Source organism: Mauremys reevesii, linkage group 1 (assembly GCF_016161935.1).
Source record: "Mauremys reevesii isolate NIE-2019 linkage group 1, ASM1616193v1, whole genome shotgun sequence".
Lineage (NCBI taxonomy): Eukaryota > Metazoa > Chordata > Testudines > Geoemydidae > Mauremys > Mauremys reevesii.
Genome location: NC_052623.1, coordinates 231,159,018 through 231,184,862, shown reverse-complemented (window position 1 = coordinate 231,184,862; position 25,845 = coordinate 231,159,018). Strand labels below are relative to the sequence as shown.

Here is a 25,845-nt window from a genome sequence, read left to right as displayed (position 1 = left end):
AAGGGGAACCAATCAAAGTTACTGGCGGGAAGCTGCCTGAGTTTGCCTTTATAACCAGACATTTTCTGATCAGACCTCAGAGAGGTTCCTGCATTGCCACCTGGTCTGATCAGCTAGGGGTCTTTGGGGCGCCCTCTCCCCGCTCTCATTTGTTTTTGAGCATACCCCCGTTTTTAAACTCCCCTCCCACGAACAACAAATTTGTGCCTGGAGATCTCCTGATTATTGTGAGCGAATCGAGTCCTCTCTGCGTCCTCTGATGCTGAAACTGCAGTTCCTGCTGCTGCTTTGGTAAGAACTCCCTCTTGCAAACTCCCCCTGTCCTAGCTGCTGGCTTTCTTTCCCCAGCAGGCAGACCCAAGCTAACTCCTTGGTCTGTATCTGTAATCTGCTTGTAGCTCTGCAGCGCCTTTGCTGCTCGAAATAAGCCTGCTTGCAGCCGCCCCACTGCTGCAGCCACCACTAGTTAAACCCTCCCCGCCCCTTGGAGCTGTATCCTGGGCACACACCACTCTGCCCTCTGGAACTACCCCTAGTATAAGGTGCACCCGTTAGGTTAGGTTTAGCCTTTAGTCTAGATAAATTGTAATTTCATTTTGCATAGCTGTGGTTAAGTTAGGTTTAGAAAATTGTTTGCATTGTACTCTGTAAGTTAGGCTTAGAGAATTGTTGCATTGTGTTTTGTTACTTGCTAATTTGTGTAGTCTTGGTTAAGTTAGATCATAGATAAGATTTTGCTGTGTTCTGTATAATTGTGATTAAGTCTGTCTTCTCACTGTCAGCCTCCCCCCGCCCCGGGCTTCCTCTGTGTCTCCCTGACTTGTTGCAGTCTTTGCTGCTTAAACTTACAGCCTGTTTGTTCTCTGTGTCTCTCTGAGTTTAAATCTCCCTCCACAGCGCTTCTGCCTTTGCTCTCTGCTCCACCTCATGCTCTCTCTCTTTTAATTCCTTCCCTCACGTGTTCACCCTGCTCTTACTGCTGCCAAACCTCAATTGTATTGCTAAAGTCTAGCATAAAACCCCATTGGTTACTTTTTCTCTCTGATACACCTCACATTCTACATTTACACCACTGTGACACATTTTTACCTAGGATTGTTGCTACTTAACATATTTTATCCATAACTGTTAGTTGGTTATATGCTGCTGTAACACACCCTTTACATAGAAATTGTTAGCTACCTGTTACATTTATATTTCTGTGTTAATTGGTTACCCACTGTATTGTATCCTACTGTATTGTACCCCACTATTGAAACCCCCTATACTGTTCACCAAAAGAAGCCCCTCCCCAATTGTTTACCTTAACAAGCCCCATACCCCTCACTATTGAATTTTCCCTGTTTTTGCATTTTCTTAATAAAGTTTATTTTGCACCCCACCAGTGCAGTAATTGTCCCCCAAGATCCCCTACCTGCTGGCATGGTCACCTTGCACCACAGATTTACCAGAATCTGAGTGCGGTGTGGTGACCAGATTGCAGCACACTTGGCAAAGGATGTCTTGTCAGTGGCCATAGCTAATGCAGTAGAAGGTTCACTCTGTTTGCAGCTCAACACTCAGAATAAAACGAAAGGGTTAAATGCTGCGCAGCTACACTTGAACCAGGTGGTTGCTTCCATTTCCTCGGAGTTTTGTATAGAAAGGATAGGAACACTGACCCATGGGACTGTGGGATAACACTGGTGGACTCTCAGGACACGAGTCTGAGGGACCTGGGCCCAAGCTGCATCCACACTGCAAAATGATGCACTGTGGACCCGAGTTCCACTGGGACTCAGACTTGGACCCACTCCTCTTGCTGGGTCTCGTGGGGCATTGGTCCAGAGGGATTGCTGGCCCAAGGCAGATAGATTTGTGTGTAGACAGAAGAGAGGGTTGCGCTCAAGATCAAGCCTGACTCTGAGCTGGGCTTACACTGCAGTGTAGACATATCCCCTGAGGCCTAAGCAGCACCAAGTAAAATGGAGTAACTACTTTACTTGCTTTACACAGGTCACCTGTAATGTAATGTAGTGCATAGAGTTCCCACGGTTCACTGCATAGTCTACTTCAGCAACAGAAGTAGTGCACAGGCAAGCTGGTATAGCAGATATGCCTGAGGGAGCCATGATTAACCTTTGAAGGATAGGACTCTGTTTGCTAGCAGACCAAAGGCAGAAATTAAATTCACTTGGGAAAAAAATTAAAAGGTCTCATCCTGTTATCTACTCATTTTCACCTGGTTTTTTTCTCTAGGTGATTAAAAATGGTTACTTAAATTGTTCCAACACTTTACCAGCCATTGAAGATAAGAATATTGCTCTGTCTGTCTCTGGGTTTCCCTTTTTAATAAGAATAGGTATTATAATATTTGTCCATCTCTGTCCCTCTGAGACCCAACTATCCTTCATGTTTTCTCATAATTAACTGGAATTATCGCTACCCTTCTAGTTCAAGATTTAAATCCTGTAGGAACCTGAAACTTGCTTGTCACACACTAAAGCAGTTGTTTCAATGGCTAGTGTCAGTGGGGGGTTATGCTCAGCATTTGGAACAATTTACCAAGGGTCATTATGATGGATGCTCCATCACTGACAATAGTTAAATCAAGATGAGCTGTTTTCCTAAAAAAATCTGCTCTAGGAATTATTTTGGAGAAGATCTATGGCCTGTATTATAGAAGAAGTTAGACTAGATGATCACAGTGGTCCCTTCTGGCCTTGGAATCTAGGATTGGGGCTTTAATGAACAAGAAACTGAAACGGTTTCCTCAGATGAATCTTATAGTGGCTTCTGACAGTTTCTCCTGTATCAAAGTGATGTGTGGGGTTTTTTTTTAAAGAGAATATCTCATCTCTTAATCCAAATAACAAAGTAGTTAGTTCAGAGTCAACTGGCTTGGCTCAGAGTCAGCTGGTCTCAGTGTACAACTGTTAAATAGCCTGTGATTCTCTGTATGGAACTGGTTAGAAGAGTAAGGCAGTCTCTAAAGCTGTATTTGGTTTTACTCGGGTCATGGTAGCATTGTCTTAAAATATGAAAGTGGGGAGAATTGGGATAGTGGTCAGCACAGGGCACTGCTAGTCAGACCTCCTGGGTTCTCCTAGCTGTAGGCAAATCACTTCAGGTGAAATTCACTGTGGTCTGGAAGGCTAGTGCAAGCCCTCTAGACCTCTTCTGGGAGCTTGGGGGAAGAGGGAGTTAATGAGAGCAGTCTGTGCACTCCTTGCATGCCACAGAAATGGTCTCTGCACTAGCCCCACATATGATGTACTGAAGGCCACACTTAGGGCAGGATGGGGCTGACTCCAAAGAGAGGCTAGAGATCTGTGCCAATTGGCACCAAAGCCCCACACAACTGACAGGGGAGGCCATAGCTGCCATTCCATCTCTGAGGCTTAAATATAGCCACAGGCTGGGCCCTGTGTTGTGGGGTAGCTTTCACTTCATTTGCTCTGCACTCCACCTGCACACAGCCAAAATACTCTGATGGAGTGGATTTCACTCTAGCTCTTGATCCTGCAAGTCGTTGAGCTGGATGTGCAGCTAGCTACACCCTGCTCAGCAAGACTTGCTGTTGATTATTTCTGCAGGGTTGCTCTGGATCTAAAGTGGGCATTCTTTTGGGTGGAGCTGGGGAGGGGCTAGGAGCTGGGCACAAAGTGTGACAAAGCTCCCACTTGTTGTAATGGGTGCAAGATCAATCTCAAAGTTATAGTATGTCCCAACCTGCAGAAACTCCTCAGACCCGTGTTTCATAGGAGGATTTAGCCGTTCTGGGGAGTCAAACCCACACAAGCAAAGTACTAAAGAGGGCCCATTCCAGACCCTAGCCATTGCAGTAATTTCGAGAATGAGACCACCCCCAGTACTGTAGACTGGAAATATTGAAGTCCAAACTCCAGGAATCCCATGTGCCATAGAAAGTACATCCAAATATCAGACTCGATTTCAACTGTGTGCTTTCTGATTAGCTGTTCCTGGAGACCTACATTCAGTCATAAATATGGAAAAATTGTGTAATAGACAAAGTGGCAGTACATGGCACTCTCCATTCATTCACCAGACACCACTATGCATATTGCATAAAGCCATGAGATTAGCAGGAATAACAAACCCTATTACAAAATGTCCTATTACAAAACCAGTGTGTGTTAGGTTAGTCCTGACAATTTAAACATCCTACAGATCATTTTAAGTGCACACCATCCCACATGTGTCTCTTAGAGAAAAGCCATAAATTCTGCTTAAGAAACCAGCCGCTATATAAAACCAGCACGAGGGGGAGGAGGGAAGCAAATTTCACTTCAGCATCTACAGATGTGAGGAATTGCAGCAAACTGTGCTATCAAAGACAGCTGTGTACCATGTAATCTGTTGTATAAAATTCAGAACAGGATTTGTAATCAAGGGTTCCACTTGCTTGTTTATGAAATACTTTGTTTGGATGTACTGATAAGCATTCTGAAAACAATTGTGATAGTTGTACAATCCTCAGGAAACCTGGACTCATTAAGAAATAGTGATGATATAGTTGTCTGCACCTGTGGGGAGCCAGTTTGCACAAATCTGTTTAAGCCCCATTCACACAATGTCAATCTTACCTTAGTTGCAGATGCTCAACTTCAGGTCCAGGCTCGTCCTTATGGCTGTTTACTTGTTATGTTGCAAAACGAATTTACTAAAAAAATAGAAAATAAAACAAAAGCTACCCTGTGTATTAGGCTCTACTGAATGGTGTCATTGTGAAATTAATGTGCCTGTTTTGGTAGACAAACAAATGTTGCATAAGGCATTCTCTAGAAGATCTCTAAATGTTAAAATGTGACATATGTTTCATCAAAAAATCCTAGCTCCATCTGCACCTCAGAGCATTCGTGTACATTTTAAATATTATTTCATACTATAGTACTATCTAAACACTGCCAGGAAGTATCATGGTCTCATTGTAGTGGGTGCCATACCACCACTTAATAAAAGAAACCGTTCTTGCCCCAAAAGCTTACAACCAAGGTTAATCACAAGATGCAGTAGATGGATGTCATGGCACATGGTCCTCTTCCACTGACAGTAAGCCTAACAAGCATCCCTGCACGCAGGCAGTGCCTTTATCAGGTGCACCTGCAGAATAAGCTCTACCTGGAGAAGGAGAGCTTAAAAAGGTGAAGCTGGCCACAGGATGGGGAGGGGGTATTTTGCCTAAGAAGAGAAGCTGTTAAAGACTGTGTGGGAGCTTAGTAGCCAACAGAGCTCAGCCCAAGGCAGCGACTAGCCTTCCCTTTCCCTCTCCCTGGTTTAGGGTATACATACACTGCAGCCCTGAGATGGCTCTGGACATCTGCTCTCCATCAGTGCCCTGTAGTTGGACTTGAGAAGTAGTGCCAATGACTGGACCCAGAAAGTGAGCTCAACTCCTGTAGGGAAGAGTGAGCTTGCCCAGGAGTGGGGGCTCTCATGAGGGAACCAGTGGCAAGAGCCTAGATGAGAATATGGCCAAATCCAGACTGAGGATTGGCTGCAACAATGGATGAAACAAACAGGTAGGGAGAGAGAGGATGAGGTAATAGTAATACCAACATGCTTTTGCATAAACTAGCTTTGGGTCACTTTGGTTAGCCATCTTCCCTAACCATTATTACCAGGCACTGTTTTGTAGGCATCAAGGCAGAAGCGAATCTCAAGGAGGGATTTAAAGGAGTATAAAGTAGTGGCTCTATGGTCTTTTTTGTGGTGTTTCATACATAAAAAACAGAATGGGAGAAAGCACAGATGTGCTTGATGGAAAGGTGGATGACAGACAATAAAAGCTGGCACCATTGGTGAAGGGAAAGTGTTGGTCAAAAATGCAGTAAAATAATGTCTGCCAGGTATGATGGGCAAAATCATGAAAAGCCTTAAAGGTAAGGGTGAGAAGCTGTTATTTTATTCACTGGCGATGGGGAAGATAGTGGGACTTGGAGAGTGTGTGTGACATGAATAAAGCAACCAACAAGGAAGATGGTTTTGGCAGGAATAATTTGAATGGACTTGGTGGAGGCAAGGTTGCTGTGGCTGAGGCCAGGTAAGAGGAGATAAGAGCCTGAATAAAAACTTTCAACTTCAAAACAGGGAGAATTGGATGAATCTTGGAGATCTTACAAAGGGAAAAACAGCAAGATTTGATTATAGCCCAAGAGGGGAGAGGAGTGGTGGTGAATGGGGGGAATCCAAAGAGAGGACAGTCAAAAATGATGCCCAGAGTATGGACTTGAATGACTGATTGTAGTGTTATCAAAAGCGACCAAAAATGGGGGCGAAGGAAGGTTATGAGAGAGGTGATGAGATCTTAGTTGTGTTTAGCTTAAGATACTAGCAAAATATCTTTGAGGAGAAGTCAAAGAGACAAACTGAGATGTGCGATGGGATGGAAGAAGAGTCTTCAGTGAAAGGTTGTGATAGTGAATAAGGCAAGGGTTAAGGACAGAGCCCTGCGAGAAACCCACCTAAGGGTGGAGAAGGGAAGAAGAGGAAGATCCACCCAATCAGATGCTGAAGTTATGATCAAAGAGATGGGAGCAAAATCCTGAGAGGAAGGAGTTACAAAACCCAGCAGAACACAAGATTTCAAAAGTCAGGAGTAGCTGAAGCGGTGTGGAAAGGTATTGTGCGGCCAAAGAGGATGTGGATAGAGTAGAAGCCCTGGGATTTAGCCATGAGGAAGTTGTTGGGGACTAAACTGAGAGCAGTTGGAGTTGAGTGGAAAGGTCAAGTATGGAGTTATTTTTAAGATAGGGGAAATTATATCTCTTTGTCTCAGATAGCATGAAAAACAAACAAAAGATTAACTGATAGTCCAGTTGTGTTTTATTTCACCATGCGTCTGTAATGTTAACAAAATGTATTGTTTTGTTTGAATAATAAGGTTCTCATAAGAGCTAATTTATGCGTTGAACTGCCACTAACTTCACTGGGAGTGAGGATCACATAACTGAGGGCAGAACTGTACTTATTTTATTCTGCTTATTACCAATACTTTTCACATTAGTTTGAACACATTTTCGGTGCCTTTTTGCCCATTCAAATTTTCATATATCCCTTGTGGTATTTCCTAGCTGTACAAAGACTTTGCTTCCTACATCCATTTTGGTGCTAGACACACACATACTTTGCTGTGACTTTCCCTGGCACATTTTATCTTTTTGCCCCCATTTTACTTGACCTCCCAATCCCATTTTATGCCTAGTTTAGAGCTCTCCTAATTTATTACACTAGTTCCTTTGCAATTCAAATGGAAGCTATCCAATCTGAAAGGTGCACAGAGGGAAAGCCCCTTTTTCTATGAACCTGAACCCATGCACTCAGGTATCTGTTTATCTCCATAGTCCTACTGCCGCTTTCTTCATCTGTGCCGGGGACTGGCAGATTCTCAAAGAACATCGAAGAACTTCAGCAGGCACCTCCTCAAGCACTGGTCTCTGAGTGAGTCTTCACTACCGGGGTAAGTCAACCTCAGTTCCGCTACTCCAGCTATGTGAATAATGTAGCTGGTGTTGACATAGCCCTAGGTCAACTTATCCCAGTGTCTTCACTGCGCTGCGTCAATCGGAGATGCTCGCTGGTCAACTTCCCTTACTCTTCTCAGGGAGGAGGAGTACAAGGGTTGACTGGAGAGTGCTCTGCCATTGATTTAGCGGGTCTTCACTAGACCCACTAAATTGATCTCTACTTCAGTCCCTTCACTACGATCTCCCCGTAGTGAAAACCACCCATAAGCTTCTCTATCTGCCTATTATGGCCATAGCTATCCTCAAAACCTTATAAATAAGGTGCTATCGCCTTTATAGTGGGTACTGTCATTACCCAGAAATCACTTCTGGGGCCCATGACACCCACAGTGACAACAAATGGCTGACTTCTTTGTCAGTCTGTTTTACAGCATTATCATCATGTGGCAACGTGGCATGTTGATGCAATGTGCTGACATACATGTAATGATCAAGTTGGCATCAAAATGTCCTCACTTTGATCTGTTCAATAACTTCTGATTTATTTTGCTCTGCCCCATCATACTGCCATTCACTTTGTCTTCATTTCATGCCATCAGGGAACAGGGTGGCTGTGCTTTTCAATGCCATGAAAAAGGGAATAGGTGAATGACTGTTTAGTGAAATAGAACAGGCTATTAGCACCTCCTGGAATAAAACTCTGCTTCATATCACATTTTTTTATATTCAGGATGAACAAAAGCTGCCTTAATACACTGCTACCTCTCACTTGCAACTTCTCCTTCTTTAACTATGGGCTCTAACTTAAAACACGGAGTGTGTTCTCTCCCTGGCCAGTTGGAAACATTTTTTCCCCGCCAGAGATGGCTTTTTTTGCTTTTAAATTCTGATAACTACATAAAATTTCATTTCTTAGGTAAGACTGTTCTTAGAAGGTGAAAATGTGGACATGTATATCAAGAAAAATCGTATTAATAATTACCTTAACTAGGGTAAGGAGCTCAAGTATAGTAAATCTGTAACTAAAAAGAAAGCAGCCTATTGAGAGAGCTTTCTTATGAATGAAAAGTGTGGTATATTTTTCTTGTCCAAAAGTGTGGTATATTTCTTGGTTGCAGCAATGCTGCTCTGTATAGACAGATTAATTCAGCCTGCTTTTTCTACTTAAACACCAGTAGAGTTCTCTGCCATGACGAGACTGAGGAAGAGGTTGGGAGGAAGTGGCAATCTCTGAAACTGGAAAGCTATTTATGGTTAGGAGAGGTCCATTTAAGAAGACCTTTTCTAAGATTTCTAAGTGACTGAGAAGCCTACTGGTTTGCTAAGTAGTGCAAAGTGTTCAGAGATCTATCGCTTCAGCTGCTGACATAATTAATGATTTCATTAAGATCATGAAAGGACGCACTTGTATTCCTTCTGGCATTGGTAAGCCAAGTTCATGTCCTAACTCTAATAACCAAAGTTGCTTTTGCCGATCAAGACTGTTGGTTCTCTTGTTGCAAAACAAAAATTTGAAAGCTAAATATTATACTGGGCTGTGATACTTCCCAACATGTCAGGAGTGTGACATGTTTTAATATAAGCAGCTACTATGGATTACAAACTGGCAGGTAATTTACCAAAGCTTTCAAACAACAATGCAAATGGGAAGAATGTAAACAGAAAAATGTTGTCTGAAAATTCAAAGGAAAACACAGTAAAAAATGACTTCATATTTATCACTCATGGTTTACACATAAGATTTGCCTAGTCTGCCTGTATTCGAAGGGTAATGTTGTTCCTTGAAAATTTATAGCAATTCAAAGAACACAGCACTAAGATTTATATTAAAAATAAATTGTGAAGTTGAGACAGTGCTCTTGGATTTAAGCCCTCACTTTTCAATTTTGGAGACCTGGGCTAAAAACCTGGAGAAGTTGACATGAGTTCAGTTGTTTCACCCTGAAACCTAGTGAATAAACACACAACCACTGTAGAGTGCATGCCTTGAAGTAGGCCAGCAGAATGGAACAGAAAGTGTGCTGCATCAAATATTCACCTGGTTTTCTTTAAATTTAGACTGTTTTTTCCTCTTCAGTGTGGACTGTTAAGGCCACATCTTGCTTGCCTTACTCACATGAGCTGTCTCATTTAAATCAGGGTCATCACTCATGTCAGTAGGAGAAGCAGGATTTGGACCTACTTTTCAGCAGTGATGTTTTTAGTTAGGTAAGTGCCAAATTTTAGTTGGAACATATAGAAAGTGTGTGTTTGATGTGAGGGTGAGATTCCATGTTTAAGTAACTCAGAGAACTAAGCTAATTTGTTCAAACTTTAACCCCCCCCCCCTCAAAAAAAAACACCTTTGGGCAGAAACCAAGCAAGGAAAGTTTCATCCTCAAAAGAATTTGTTTTAGAATATTATAAGCAACTGAAAAATGAAGGTTGGAAAACCACATATGAATCTTAGCATTCACCACCACAAATGCTAAACTGCACATCTGTTTCTAGACAGCTTACATCCTGAGGTTTTTCAAATTTGTCTCAGCCTCCACACCCCTAGCATTGTATATCAGTGAACTAGAAGATAACAAGCATGACTAAAATGTCTGATTAAACAATAAGACCTTTTTTGAAAATAAATCACAAATAATGGGTTTGTAGACTCACCCAGGAATAAATTATTTTTTCCATATTCATCAAGTTCTAACTACATGCCTGTATCCATTTATTTTGGATTCAAACTTGTACAGTAATTAGAAGTGACTCCATTTTCACTTGACACAGCCAAAGCAGAGCACTTTGTTTTACCACACCCTAAATTCATATTTGCATTAATGGGAAAGTAGTGGCTGTCGCCCTTCAGGTGTTAAAACCATTGCTGAAGCATTAATCATCAAGATGCACGTACAGTTGAACAAAGTGTTTTTTTCTAAAATTAAGATTACAATATTTTTATTGAGCATTAAGAATTCAATGGTTCCATGTCATACCTGACTCAGTTTTCCTCTAATCCTCTGGTTGCCAAAATGAATTTTCAATAATAAAGGGCTTTGTTTTGTCTTGCTATGGAAACATGATTAAGTGGTTATTCTTTGACATGGATCCATCAGTGTAATTTCCCGCACCCCATGTTATAATGTTTTTGGTTTACCTTTTCTAGCATTCTTCTTTCAGGAGGTTTCCCCAAATGCCTTGCAGACTTAAAAAAATGAATTACAAATTTCCCTATGGACCTGATCCAAAGTTCCTGGAAAGACTCTGAGTGACTTTGATGGGCTTTGCCTTGGGTACTATGACCATTTCACCCATCACTGAAATGCAGTTGCTTCTAGGGTAGAATGCAACAGTGGTTTAATACTGCTCAGAAGCACTGTACACATCTCAGGACAATATGTGAAGAAGAATATAGATTAGAAAATGCAAAGTAATTGGAATGTAATTATCCACATTGAAATTTGGGTGGGACACTGGTGTTAACCTCCCTCCCTCCCCAGGTTTATGCAAAATGCAATGGGATTTTAAGTGGCCACAGGTAGTCAAGACCTTCCCTCTAGATTTAATCTGAAAGACTTAATGCACCTAACTGCAGGGGAGAAATGTAAAGAGCTTGTGCAACCTTTGGATCAGTATACAATAACATAAAGAGTAGTTCAGCAAGGATATATTATCACAAGCCCTCAGGAAAAAAAAGTCCCTTGAAATCTTGAGATAATTTTTGTATAAACATTGCTTGGAAACAAGCAAACACATATTTCATTAGTCTCTGCTGGAGATTAACCTGAATTTGCTAGAAACTGTGGAAACTGCTTTTCTCACAATATTCTTCTCATCTATTAGACAGGTTATACATAGGAAAGTACTAAAGACTTGCTTGAATCTGTTATCAAAAACCACAGTAAACCAACCAGGGGCTGAGATTTAAAAAAAGGCAGGAGGCTAAAGTTAAGCTTCTAAATCCATAATTTAACAGCGGGAATTGCTAGCTGCTCAGAAAATCAGGCCACTGGTCTTTTTCAAATTGTTTAGATAGCTTTATATAAGTCCTCTGGTCCTTTACCTTTGCTGCTACCTGCAAAGTCTTACTGCAGGGTCTCAGCAAGTCTGGAAATCTAACCTAGGTCAGAAATCTCATAACTTCTGGGGTAACTGTGGTCAGAGGCACACAATGAGTTCTTGTTCCTAGGATGAGACTGGAGTGTCCAAGATTTGAAGACAACAGCTGGCAAGCAGAGTGTACCAGACTGCCAGGACTGGGTGGGATCTAAACTGATAAAGGTATCTTGTTGGGGAAATGCAGGTTAGAAATCTGGAGAAAATGTGGGAAGGGGGGATGGGTGTCATTGGGTCCAAGTTAGGAGGAACAGATAAAAGGGAGCAGAATTAGCAATAAGGTTTGAGGAGTTGGCGGGGAAAGGGTAGGATAAGTACTAGTGAAATGGGAGGGAGAATATTCGGAGAGGTTCATATAGCAAAACATCTGCATTTTGGTGGGGCTTAGTTGAACTGGGGCTCAACCTTTAGAAATTCATCTGTAACTATTGGGTGGGGTTTCTAGAGGAGCAACACCAACTGCATCAATCTTCACATCGGTCATTATTTCCCTAATGAACCCTGCCTTTCAGAGACATGTCTGCCAGCCACTGGGGTCTGTCTTCATGTGAGATCAACACATAGGGCTACTAACTAAGTTCATCAAGGAGTTCTAAGTTCAGCTGCCTCATTTGCCCCTAAAAGGCTCTACACAGCAACATCCAGACAACATCTCAACCCTTCTTTCCACCTCCTCCCAACAGAGCACAGTGCTCTGCCAACTCCTCCTTGTCATTTTCCTTGTGATTCCATGCTACCCCCACACCCTCCTTTTAGTCACAAAACCTCCTTCAAACTCACTACTCTTGGGTAGCCTTCCACTGCTATCTTCCTTTCCACTGCTGTATATACCTGCTCTTGGACCTTCCTCCAACCCTTAAAACTTAACTTAAAACCAGTCAAATGAAGAGAATGAAAAAGGTGCATGTAACCTGTCACATTATATCCCTCCCCTTTCTCCTTTGTCTGCTTTCCTCATTTGTTGTATTCTGTCTCATTTAAAACTCCTCAGGGGAGCTGTAGTATGTAAAGAACATACAGAAACCCGGGTAAAAGAATGAGGCAGGATTCCTGTAGGAGGAAAATAGTATGTGATCACTTATACATACACACAAGGGGGCAGAACTGATATTGAACAGGCAGCTGAAAAGCTGGCATTTCCTTACTTTTGAATGCTTGAGTTGGCAATTTGAATGATCATTTTTATTGTAATTTTGTGTAGTTTCCAAAGGTAGAACCAAACTCTACTTTATGCAACTCTATCTTGCATCAGCTGCAGCATTTGAACCCTCAGCGCTCCAGCACAGACTGCTACCACTTGAACAACAGGCCTAACTGCAGCAGCTGGCAGACCTGGCTATCAGCTCCAGGAAGAAAACCTGTTGTCTGCAAACCAGCCATTGGAGGGAATGTAACAAACCTTCCTCATCAGCATTCTGTGTCCATATGTTACACACTCTCTCTCTCTCTGTCTCTGTGTCCCACTCCCATGCTCTGTATCCCTCAGAAGTCTCTCAACCCAGTGCTGCAACCATGCTTTCTATGAATGATGTCCTCTAATATAACCCCCCACTATGCTCTGTGCCCCGCTGTGTTCTGTGTGCCCCTATCTCTCCCACGTTTGGTCTCCTGGATCTGCTGGTGGATCTTTTTTGTCTTTGTCCTATCCAAAGTATAAACTCTCTGTGGAGCTGCTGTAGTGCGGCACTGGGGCAGGGTGCCTATGCAGGTCTTTAGCATCTATAGGGTTTTTGGCATGCTGCCAAAAAGACAAAACAGAAAAACACAGCTGCGTTCTGTGAGAACACAGTCAAGAAATCGGTGATTTTCAACACATTTATAACTTGGCCAAATCTGAACAGATATACATGGAACCAGAAAAAGGCATGTTCCTTCCCTCAAGGCAACCCCCCTCTGCCAAATTTCAGAGTCCTGATGCAAACAATGGAGGGGTGTGTTGTTTGAAAATAGGTTGCAATAATCTTATAATGGAAAGTGTTAGGCAACTTAAGTGTAAGGCTTGCTGCCAGCTCCCACTGCAATATCGTTGTCATGCCATGCCCAGTCACACAGGATCAAATTCAGGTCGGAGCGTCAGCTTTATGTCTTTTTTAAAATTTCTCGTTTAGCTTTTGTCACAACCTTAATGTTATTAACCAGCTGGCCTGATTTTCAGAGGAGCACAGCATTTGCATGTCAGCACCTCTGCAGATCAGGCCACTAGTGTGGCATATGGAATAAGATGTATCTTCATGCAAAGTATCCAAAGTATCCTTATTGGCCTCTGTGACAAGACACCTCCTCCACTTCACCAGGATTTGTGTTTCCATGTAGGCCTTGAGGCAGGCCCAAAGAGTACTCCTCCACCAAACAAATTCACAACACAAAACAAAAGGGAATACCTTTCCCTATCCCCTGTCTAGGGCTAGGAGGAAGGGTGGCATTGTTTTTGGCCCAAGGAAGCTAGTCCTTCCCCTGTAGGGAGAAGAACTGCCTCCCACTTTGAAGAAACCTTTCTCCGTGCTTACACTTGCCCTCTGCAGCAGCTTGTCTTTCCTCCTTCTCCTTTCACCGAGGAGTGGGAAGGGGTGAGGGGTTAAAGGTCTCAGGCGGTCCTTAATTGGGCTCATGTGTCCCTAGCTGACCTGAGGTAACTCCTTTTCAGCTTATAGGGAAAAGGGGCTTTTTCATTCTATGGCTAATATGCCTGCCTTCCACCATCATCTTGCAGCTGTCCAGCCTAATTTTGTCACACCTCTCTGACCTCCACAATATAGGATTAATACTACATTTCATGAAAATGCCTTTAACTTTGCATTCACCTTGAGACTGGATGCACATTCAGTCCTCTTTCCAAGTTTGGCTGCTGTCTGGGAGTGCTTCCTACCAGCTGTAAAACCAGGGCAGGAGTCGGAGAGGCATGGGGTTAAGAAAGAGAGGTTGGAAGAGAGAATTCCACAATATCTGAGTAGCTCCACAATGCCCTGGCATGAATGCTGATGTACCAAATTCTCTTCTCGATTACACTCATGGAGGAGTTCCATGTGAGAGCGTGATTTGGCTGGCTATCTGTTCTCCTGCTTTGTAATTTTACTTCCAGACTATCAATTGTCATCTTACTTCATGCTGGGAAAGGAATAAGTAAAATTTAGTAGTGACAGGTTGTTTGTTTGGGTTGAGTGGTTTACATCTGAAAAAGGAAAATATCCCAAATGCTGACATACATCCAAAAAGATATAAAAGTAAGTAAACTCAAATGGCCTTTTCAACAGCTCTGAGGGGAAATTCTGAAGAGGCAATAGCGCAAGGGTTTAGCTCACCCCAGATCCTTCAGTGAGTGCTACAAGGTGGACCCTCGTGGCCCTGCATAGCCCCATCAAAGTGGTTCGGGCTCTCTGCAGGGGTCCACCCTCTTTGCAAGATGAATAGCTTAGTTTGCCATATTTACTGCTTTTTAATAACTTATAGTTAAAACATGAACACTTGCTGGTAACTTCTACCCCAGCGATTTTAAGTTTGTTTCCATACTCATTCAGCCGTTGTATGTAATTTCCGAGTTACAATGGTGGGAAAGGAAGAACAGACGGGGCACAGATGAAGTGAGACATTTTTAGCTTAAATGCAAAGGTATTGCCTGGAGGTATTTTCAGCCATAACATGGGGTTTTGGAATGGAAGTTTAACTGATGTGATGTCATAAAATAAATAGAATAAATTTATGAATTGATGGCTTCTCAGTCTGGTTCTCAGTGGGTGGCAGATAGCTATGCTACAAAGATCATCACAACTGGAACATTCCTTGGCAGTTTTAGCAGGGAGTCCGAGTACTAACTGGGCATGGAGATCACACTGTCTTTAGAAGTGATATCTCCAAGTCAGTGCTGGAGCACATTGACCTAGTGATATGTATGGGGGGGGGGGGGGGAGAGTGGGAGGCACCTTTCCCTGCCGGTTCCCAGTCAGTACTAGTTCTATGAATAAGTAGAAGACTTCTTTGTTCAGGGCTGTCAATCTGACATCTTTCACCTCCACTACATTTGCTATTAAAGTATAAAAGAGGGTAGAGGGGTGTGTGTGGGTGTGGGTGTGTGTTGGGGGGGGGCAGAGAAGAAATGCAACCAAGAAAAGGAGTAGGCTCGAAAAGGAGAAATGAGCTGGCCAACCCAGGAGAGCTAGGGAGCTGGTTGGAGGGCTGACAAGGTTATCCAGTAGAGAAGGGGCATAGACTTATGTGGGTATTGCACAGACATAGGCTGGACTGGAAATGGATTTAGTCTAATGATAGCTGGTAAAAAAGGAAGAAATTCAAGTCTGAGTATGCACATTATTTAGATAATTGTTTTCAGCACCCCCTCTCCTTGGTAAGACATAGGTGTTTGTGTTTGGGGTCAAATATTGTGAAGGATGAAACAATGGGGCTGTTTCCCATAATAAGCAAAACAATCTTTTAGTATTTCCTTATGTAGGTATATATTATTCTAAATGCAGCCATCATGAATGTACTGGCAAGTTACTAGTGTTGTGTAATTCAATGATGTACCAGCCAAGACTCCCAATCCATATGTACAAGGTGAAGTGCTGTGCTGCTGCTTGTAGTGTTTTGTTTTTTGTTTTTAATTTTTTTGGGAAGTAGGGAAATCCCCCACTTCTATTAGGGGTGGGGAGAACGGGAATTTTCCAACAGGATTCCTTAGGTGAATAGAAATATTGCCATAATAGATGGCAAGGAAGGGGGAAACCACTTGGAAACTAGCACTTTTAGTATCCTAATGATGGAATGCTTGAAAATATTTATATGATAGGCGTGCCATCGCCTCTTCACATTATATAAGAGCATATGCTGAAAAAACAGACCCGACACAGAGTATGTAATAAAAATGTCATGCTAATGATGTTGCATGCAGGTATTTTTCCCCAGGTGAGTGTGACTGTAGGTGAAAGTTTTGACTCCCTGTACTCATTCATGGACATCTGTGACTATAGCCATCATTCCTGCTAAATATAACATGTAGCCGAACAAAATCTTGATTTATAGGCGTAATATAGCCAGAGGAGTTCTCACCCCTGACAAGTATTAAAAAAAAAACAGTTGAAGTCCTCAGAATAAGTACTTGACTGACAGAACATCTCTGTGTGAGCCATGACAGAGTGGCTTTGCTACGTCAGAGGGTTGCAGTAAAGGGTTAATTCCAATGACCAAGTTGTGAAGCAGCAACAACATTCTCCCAGTACAGGCTAGCCTCAGCTTTGGTTTGGAGACCTCGCCCCACAACACACTGCTGGAGGATTACCCTATGTAGCTTGAACAACAGAAACATTTTGTGGGAGCAGGGAGTTGGGAATCTTTACATCTAATTGCACAGTTCTTCTCTTTGTTCTTCTGCCCTCTTTATCTATAGATGGTTAACATAGTATTCACTTACAAGAAACTTTCCAGAAATTTCACCAAATATTTATTCCAACATTAGCACATTTTAACCAAGTCTATCAGGCTTTGGTAAATGGAAAAAAGATATGCAATATACTTAGTTGAAAACCACATTCTTGCAAAAGTCTTCATGTCTGGGTCAGTGTATACATGCCTGTGCTTGATTTATGCCAAGGCATTAATTTGCTTTCAGGAGAGATTATTTCCCTTTCAAGGGAGGCAGAAATGGGGTGCCTCTGGCCATGGTCCACCCACATGACAGTCTAGGGGAATAATTTTTCCAAATTTATTTTTCCCACACCTTTTTAATTCTGCCTTTGTCCTCTCATGTCTTAATCTTTGTATCAATTAATTGTTTTTGAAACTTGATTTGTTGCCACCGACTAAAGGAAATCTGCATTGATTCATTCTGACGGTGGGTATTTAGTAACTAAGGTTGTGTCTACGTTGGCATGCATACTTGAGCACTGGATCATGTACATGCTTGTACATGCTCTCCATATTTATGCTGAGTGTCCATGCTACGCTGTGCTGGACACACGTATAACGATGTGTACACATGTATACCCACATCCGGACTATCAGGAACTCAGCCGCCTCTGGGCTTGGTTGCCTAGCAACTCAGTGAGGTTATCTGGACCCCCAAAAGCCAAAAGATCACCATTTAAGCCATGTAGAAACAGCAGCCCAGGGGCTAGTGAATGCATTCCACACCAGCAGCCGTGCCAGACCCACTCCCTATACAGACCTTGGTCCAACCTGTGCCTGGTCCCACTCCAGCCTGAGTCCCTGCCTACATCTGAATTCCTGACTCCTGGCTCTAACCATTGCCTTGTCTCCTGACCACACCTCCAAGTCTATCCTCTGATTCAGCTCAGATCAGTAGGCCAGACTCCTGCTCTGTCCACTAGGTTGCACCAGCTACACCTCAGTATGTGACAGTTTGAACAGCCGGTAGGAGATAAGTAGGGGTTTTGCCACACAATGTCATCTCCAATTATTTTGCCACCACAGTCATAACTGTGTGGGATTAGTACAGGGGTCAGCAACCTTTCAGAAGTGCTGTGCCGAGTCTTCATTTATTCACTCTAATTTAAGGTTTCACATGCCAGTAATATATTTTAACGTTTTTAGAAGGTCTCTTTCTATAAGTCTATAATATATAAGTAAACTATTGTTGTATGTAAAGTAAATAAAGTTTTAAAAATGTAGAAGAAGCTTCATTTAAAATTAAATTAAAATGCAGAGCCCCCCGGACTGGTGGCCAGGACCCAGGCAGTGTGAGTGCCACTGAAAATCAGCTCACGTCCCGCCTTCGGCACGTGTGCCATAGGTTGCCTACCCCTGGATTAGTACTTAGCCCGCTCAGCAGAGAGGCCCTGAAGTGGGTGTCCCTGCTCCTGGAAGAGTCCAGTCCTCTTCTTGAACTCTTAAAGAGCTTAGTTCAGGCAGTGGTGGGCATCTTCGATGACCCTAAGCAAGAACATACTGCAGAAGCTGCTCTCCACACCCTCTAGAAGGGTCTGTTGCCAAATATGCATCAGAATTCCCATGTCGGACTGTAGACACCCACTGGAATTAGGCCATGCAGAGACACCACTTTAGGCAGTGGCTCAACAACTCTATCAATGGCAAACTAGCACAGGTGGAACCTCTGTCTAACCTGAAAGCTTTAATCAATCTGTGCATCTGAATTAATGATTGGCTAATGGAGCAAGCCCAAGGAAAATGGCACAGTACCCAACCCCTGCCAGCTAGAACTCTCCCAACTTCCACGGTCCCACTTGCCCTACCAGACCCTGAACTGATGCAAATTGACTGAGTCCAGTCCCACCTCGCTGCTGGCAAAGAGAACCATCATCAGGCATGATGGTTGTGTGTGTATTGTGGGAGGCCTAGGCATGTTACAGCAGGGTGCCTGGCCAAGGTCCAGTTAACCTCTGGGTCGGGAAATGCCAAAGCCAATCCCTATTAGAGAGGCTAGTGTTGGGTTGGTGCTCCACTCCTCCCCCACAATGAATGACACTACCGCCTATTTGCCAGAATCTTGGCAATCCCTAACTAACACACTACCCCGTTCCATCTCCCACTTTGACTCTGGCATTCTGCCATGCCATCTCTGGCAACGTCATCAACCAAAAATTTAAGGTGCATCAAATTCCCATCCTCATCATGGATTTCCTTGAGCTTGTCGAGGCTATTGATGGATCACTCCTCTCTTCAGGCCCCATCACGCATCAGACAGCCCCCTAGAAGTCATTACCATTGGTGGTTACTGAGAGATCATCTTTGCTCCACATTCACCGGTCATCCTTGGTGTCCCTTGGCTTGTCACTCATGATTCCTGAATCAGCAGGTGCTCACGATCTATTCTCTTCTGTTCACTGTGGTGCCGACGAGAATGCTTTCCCATTTCCAGTAAATGGCCAGTTGCATTGTGTGATGTGCTCCAAAGTTGCAAACCAAAGATTCCTGGAAATGCCTGGAAATCTTGCCAAGTACCTAGAATACACCAAGGTATTTCACAAAACAGAACCCAGACACTCTGCCACCTTGCCACAGTTATGATTGCCCAATCAATCCTCACTCAGAAATGGAGGTTCCTTTTGAATATAGCTATGCCTTATCTGAACATGAGCTGCAGGCCCTCTGGGAGTACCTTGAGGAAAATCTGTGGAAAAGGTTCATCCAGCTCTCCACTTGCCCAGCAAGAGCAGCTAACTTATTGTGGCTTCTTCCAACCTTTTGTTGATTGATGAGCTCTCAACGAGATTACTATCTGCAATTGATACCCCCTTCCTCTCATAAATGAACTCCTGGAAAGCCTCTGTGAGCTTCATGAAGACCTGAGCCAATGTGAAGCATAAAACCTGATCAGAATACAGCAAGGGGATGAATGGAAGATGACATTTTGAACCAGATATGGCCATTTTGAATACTTGGTCAGCATTGGGCCTATGTAACAGCCCCACTATATTTTATCTTCAGAGGCATCCTCAACCAATTTGTGATCATTTACTTAGATATTCTCATTTTTTCAAAGAAGCGAAGTGGAACTAGCAGTTCTCACCACTGTCCTTAAACCTTCCCACTTTGTCTGTGGGACCATCACTGGTCACTTGACAATCATTATCTATTCCTTATTTCCAAGCGACCCATTTATGACACCAGTCTCCCAAACACAAAGTAGCACTGGTGTTTCCCTAGATTCGAGGTTTCATCTACAAGACCACCGCCTTTATTGCCGGGAGCATCTCTACCTTCCCAGGGGCAACTCCCAGCTTCAGATGCCATGACTTGTCCATGGTGGGACATTTTGGCCTATTTAAAACCTGGAACCTGATCACTAGGTACTTTTTGTGGCCAACCCTATGAACTGATGTTTTAAATCGGCTAAGTCATGCAACCTCTGTGCATGTATGGAGAAACTGAGCCTGTATGGTGTGTCTGTGCCAATTGTTGTCTTGGAGACTTTGCATACTCACTACTAACTTGGCTCATAAAACTGTACCTTAACATCAATGACCCTGGAAAAAGGGAATTCAGTTACAAACTCAGTGGCTGCAGAATGGTCATGGGATGCACATTTGATAGACTGAAATCTTGTTGGTGCTGCCTATCACCCCGCTAGATGCCAACGTGGCAAACATCATTTGTATAATCACTGCCGACTGTGCACTCCACAACTTTTGGGACAGTAAAAAGGAGTGCCTCCATCCAAAGTGGGCTCAGGACAAGTCTGGTTTACATGTGCACACCGGTTGTTGTCTCTAGCAGAAAAGGGATATACAGCATGCCATATGTCCACACATCTTGGCACAGCAGGGAGGCAGAGGGTGACATCTGCCTGTGCTGATGGACACCTTCACACGTTGTACAGCTGCTGGAAATGCACAAGAGGGAACATTGGTTCATACGTGGACTTGTGAGGGTTTTGTTCCCTTGCAGCCAAAAGTCATTAGACAGTCGCTCCTGTGACGTTGCGCACATTAAAGACAATTATAACAGGGCATCTTCACTGGGTTATCACCTTAGGGTTGGGCTTGTGCAGTGGAGGGTGGTGGCTGAGTTGTAATGCAGTCATTGGACAATGTTTGGTCTTCACTATTCCTGCTTGCTTACAAACCTCTGTTAATGGAAGCACTCAATCTTTTAAGGACTTTATGAAGATTTTGTGTGGGGTGGAGTGTGTAAACATTCTTATTCTTTAACCGTTGGTTCATTATCAGCAGTGCTAATTGCACTTAGCAGCCATTACAGAGCACTAATCCCTAGGAGGGTTGAAATTGTTAAGTGTTTGGGGGGTGGGGGGAGGGAGGACAAGCCATTATGCACAGGGTAGCAGCAAATGCTGCCATCACCTGTATTTAATTGTGTTTAGATTTGAACTAAGCCATAAAGATGTTCACCTACACCTTTTCTGTGTTTTAGACTAAGTTCTGTCTCGTTGAAAAGTAGTAGTGCTGTCTGTAAGCACATACACTAACTGCTCTTTCTCCATCCCTCCCCTGGATCCTTTGGACTTTGGATCTTTCTGAATCCATGAGAGGATGGTGGGGTAGAGACAGAAAAGTGTTAGCAGTATCATGGCACCAAACAGTTATACACCATTCAGTTTCATGTACTGTAAATCATCAGGCCCAATCCAGAACCTGAAAACATCTTCAGTTCATCATACTTAGGAAAGAGAGGCCTCACCCAAGTCAAAGAAAGCACAACCATTATGAAAACTACCAGATGGAAAGAGTGATTGAAATATTTTAAAAAAGAAAGTTCCACAACAAATACTAAAATTAAGGAAATGCTACTGCGAACACTGTCCAAATGTTACTGTCTCTGCTCCTGTCTCCTTGCCCATCTCTTGACAAGGGGGGAAATGATAAGGGAAAATCACTCCGTGGGGAAAGGGGACTGGGTACATCTCCTGCTAGGAGTTTGAGTGACAGGCACTTGGTGCGGCCCGGGACTCCTGCAGGCTTATTGGTTCCCTTACTGGGGTCACCCTGTGAGGGGTTTTTGGGTGCCAGTGGAGGGTGAGGTCCCGGGGTCCTGTAGGCTCCATGTTCTTCTCCTGGTCATGTGGGGTGAAGGGCACTCCTTCAAACAGGATCCTCTGGCTAAGCAGCACCTTGGGCAGCAGCTGGAGGAGGAGGTGGTAGTTGCAGATTGACTGGTTCTGTGAGTAATTGCTGGCGCTTAGGCAGCCAGCACAGTAGCATCTGTTGGGCCAGGGTTGAAGGCAGGAGTTGGGACTAGTTACCAAGCTGAGCCAGGAGACAGGTTCCAAGGGCAAGCTAGGCCAGGAGCAAGATGGGATGAAAGACAAGCTCTGCAGCAGTAGCAAGCCAGAGGCTGTGTTGTTACTCAGACAGCTCCTTGGAGCAACTTTCTGGTTTAAATTATTGGTGTGGACCAATCAGGTAGCTGCATGGTTTGGTCGCTCCGATTTCTTCAGGCAGTACTTCCTGAGATGCCTTGCCTTCCAGTAATTGTTGGATGCTACCACATCAGAATCTTCTCCCACCCCCATTTTACCTGGCTTGTTCAGCATGACTCTGTTCAAGGAGAGGCCAGACACCAAGGACAGGGATGGTTAAACAAAAACATCTACTCCTGCAAGGCAGAAAGGACTTCTGAGACTAACTCTTCCTGAGACACCGAAAGTATTCTACAACTGTGTTCTGTTCCCTTCCCCGTCCCACTCCAATCACCACCACCACTTTGTTCTGCACAGCTCCCCTTTGTAAGAGGATGATAAGATCAGAGGTGTGGGAGAAGCATTGAAATTGAGTAATTTTCTTTTCAAGGGACAAAAGATAGCTGTTGTTAATTTATAGTTGGTTGTCTAAAGTTTTCTTCAACTGTCCCATCCCCAGCCAGGACCTTTCTAACCCACCCCCATCTTTCCCTCAGTCTGCACGGCCCCAGGACCCTTGCTTCTTGACTGCTGGCTGAGAAGTGCACCGACACAGGGGCACAGTAATTTTTCATTAATCTGGTTTTAAGATGTAGCTTAGCCCAGTGCATAATAGTGGTTCATCGTAAATCAATACAATCCTTCATTTATAGCCATATATGCTTGGGGACCATTTTGGGCTACAGCAGAGTGTGGTCTGGATGGAGGAGGGAAAGTCTGAGTTCAGTAAGGGGAATGGGACGGTGTGATAATGCAGGGGCTTCAGCACTGCAAGTTCAAACTCTGAAACATAGCAATGCAAGGCCTATTATCCAGGGAGGAAAAGTCAGCACACACTACTTCAAACGCCCTTGACCTTAGAATCAGGAACTTCACACCAGAGCAAGAAGCAATATTGGTGGTGGCGGGGAGGTGGGGCCCATTGTAACTTACTAGCCTCTGGTTTTGATTCCTGCCGCAGCTCGGGGTCCTCCTCAGATTTGTCGGGTGGGGGAGGAGAGGCTTCCTCTACCACTTCCTCCCAGTAGTGGTGCTGAATTACATGCTCCTCATTCTCTAGGTGTTCTGGGTCAGCCTCCACAGTCTCACTGTTGCCTCCTCATACTGGGCCTTATCAGCATCCCATTGGACAGTGAAGCTGGCAGGGCTGAGGAGGGGATTGTGAGCCACTTCAGGGTCTGTACCAGCAGCCCTTGACAGCACCTGGTATGCTCCTCACAGAAGGGGCATGTACAACAATCCCTCCTGGAGTAACTATTTGAATCTTTTGCTGTGCTGTACAGGAGCCTCCAGTGATGGATGTGTTCCCTGCACTGGGCTGGAGTCTGCTCAGGGAAGTATGAGAGTTACACCCAGAATGAAGCAGTGAAGGGTGTGAAGTAAAACCTGACAGTGCTGTGATCCTCCCCTGGTCAAGGAACAGCATAGGTGGCATCCTGGCTCCAAGGCTGGAGACAGAGGAGTCAAGGAAGGAAGAGGCTACAGCAAGATTAGCCTTGCAAAAGGGGATGGAGTAATAAAAGAGGGATATGAGAGGGAGGAGTTAGGCTCACTTTAGGATGTGCAGTGCTTTCCAAACCCAGTCCTCCTAGCTCCAAAGTCAGTAGCAAGATGCAGAAGGGGCGCTGATAAACTTGAAGTTGAACATCTTTGAAGGAAGCACCTGTTTTTGTTTTCTTTACGTCCAATAGCTGCAAATATAACATCCGTTCATCATTGCACTTAGTTGTACCAGGGTAATTAAAACCCTTTCTATATTTCATTGCAGATTTTCCTATTACGTGGAGAGACTTCACATTCAAGACAACCCTTTCCCTATTCGCAGACAAACAACAGAAAAGAAGTCCATTGTCTTGCACCACTGAAGCTGAGACAAATGGCATAGGAGTTTGGACAGTCTAATTGTCCTGGGTAGTCCGATTCATTGGTGGGGGACAAGGGATGCTTTTATTAAGTTTTACTAATAATTTTATTCCAGGCCCAAGCACTGCTAGAAAAACTCTCCTATCTATACAGTGGAAAGAAACCCATTTGCTCATTCACAGGTAACCGGCTCCGTTCTCTATCTGTGCTGTGTATGGATCTAAATAAATGACGGGGTGGGATGTGAAGGAAAAGAGAATCTGCTGCTGTTATAGCTGCTGATTGCATCACTGATCAGGAAAATGCTAAGCAGAGCTGGGGGTGTTAAAAGATGTGTGGCCTGAAGCTATGCCAATTTACACCAGCTGAGAATTTGACCCATCATCACATTTTTATTACTGAACTCTGTTGCTTTTCCCCCACTTTCTTTCCTTTTCTCCCCTTCCTTAACAAAATTGATGAAGGCCTGCTTGCGTGCCCTCTGTGTCCTTGTAAAGAAAATCTCCTGATAAGTGTCTTTCACAGCCAGCCTGCTTCTTCCTCTTACTGGCCATGGTTGCCCCTAGACAGCTGAAGATCTTGTGAATGCAGGGGCCCTTAGTTAACCAGAATACTTTGTAAAGTGTGTATACTTGTGATAGATGCAAGGGCTTCTTTTTCAGGTTGCAAAGAGCCTTATATGACCTCAGTCCAGCCTTTGGCTCTGAAGTCTGATGCAAACTGGCTGGGCCTGAGTCCCCACTCTGCTACCACATTTTGTCACTAGAATGGTGCACAGTGGATCTGGCCAGCTAGGAATTTCCCCAGCCTTGGGGGAATCCTGGTATTATACAGCTGGTATAACAGTGCTACCCAACCCCACAAGGCACCATCCCTACCGTAATTGCCCCTTGTGGGTATGGAATGGCATGATTCCTACTTGGGTCAGAGATTAAATGCTATAATTTGGCCTGTTGTTGGCAGGATTTTAGGATGCACTGAAGGCATGATGCACAGCTTTCACAGTGGCAGGAAATGTCTAGCATCGCTCAACTGCAACCCCTTTGGCTGATTAAGAGTGGTATCATGGGAGCATGGAAGAGAACTACATTCAGGCTTCCTCCTTGAGAAAGACGGTGTCTATCTTCAGTACAGAAAGCGAAGCAAGGGAGTGGCACTGTTAGAGAAAAGTGTGTGCAGAGGGTATGTCTGTGTATGTACAATATGGTAACCTCACTTAAAAAATCAACAGTAAAGTTACCACACTGCGGTATCCATGGAAAAGGATGTAACTTTAGTGGTGTGGTGGTTGGTGGTCACTGTTGACTTTTAATAGAAAAGGGGGTGGAGGGGGTGAGAGAGAAAAGATTTGCAATTTTATTTGAAAGTGTTAGAATGTCTTACTGTTCTATAATTAACCACACTAAAACTTTCTGGGAAAGGCTGAAGACTACTTAGACCTGGCTTTCATTTTGTGATTTTTTTTTAAAGAAGACTTTAGAAACTTCAATATGTTTGCTACTCTTAATGGTAATTAACTCCTAATGGATAGTTTTTCCATTGTTAAAATGTTTTATTAGGTACCAAGTACAGTTTTTCTGGTTTTAGTTCATTGAGCCTTTA

The 25,845-nt window shown here is 43.7% G+C and overlaps 1 long non-coding RNA gene across 1 annotated transcript; it reads left to right on the top strand.

Annotated features, from left to right (window-relative positions):
• Positions 1 to 7,364: 7,364 nt before the first annotated feature.
• Positions 7,365 to 24,205, top strand: LOC120397181. Its single transcript, XR_005593701.1, has 3 exons — positions 7,365 to 7,459; positions 11,632 to 11,723; positions 24,149 to 24,205. It is a non-coding gene; the product is annotated as an uncharacterized LOC120397181 (long non-coding RNA).
• Positions 24,206 to 25,845: the final 1,640 nt, after the last annotated feature.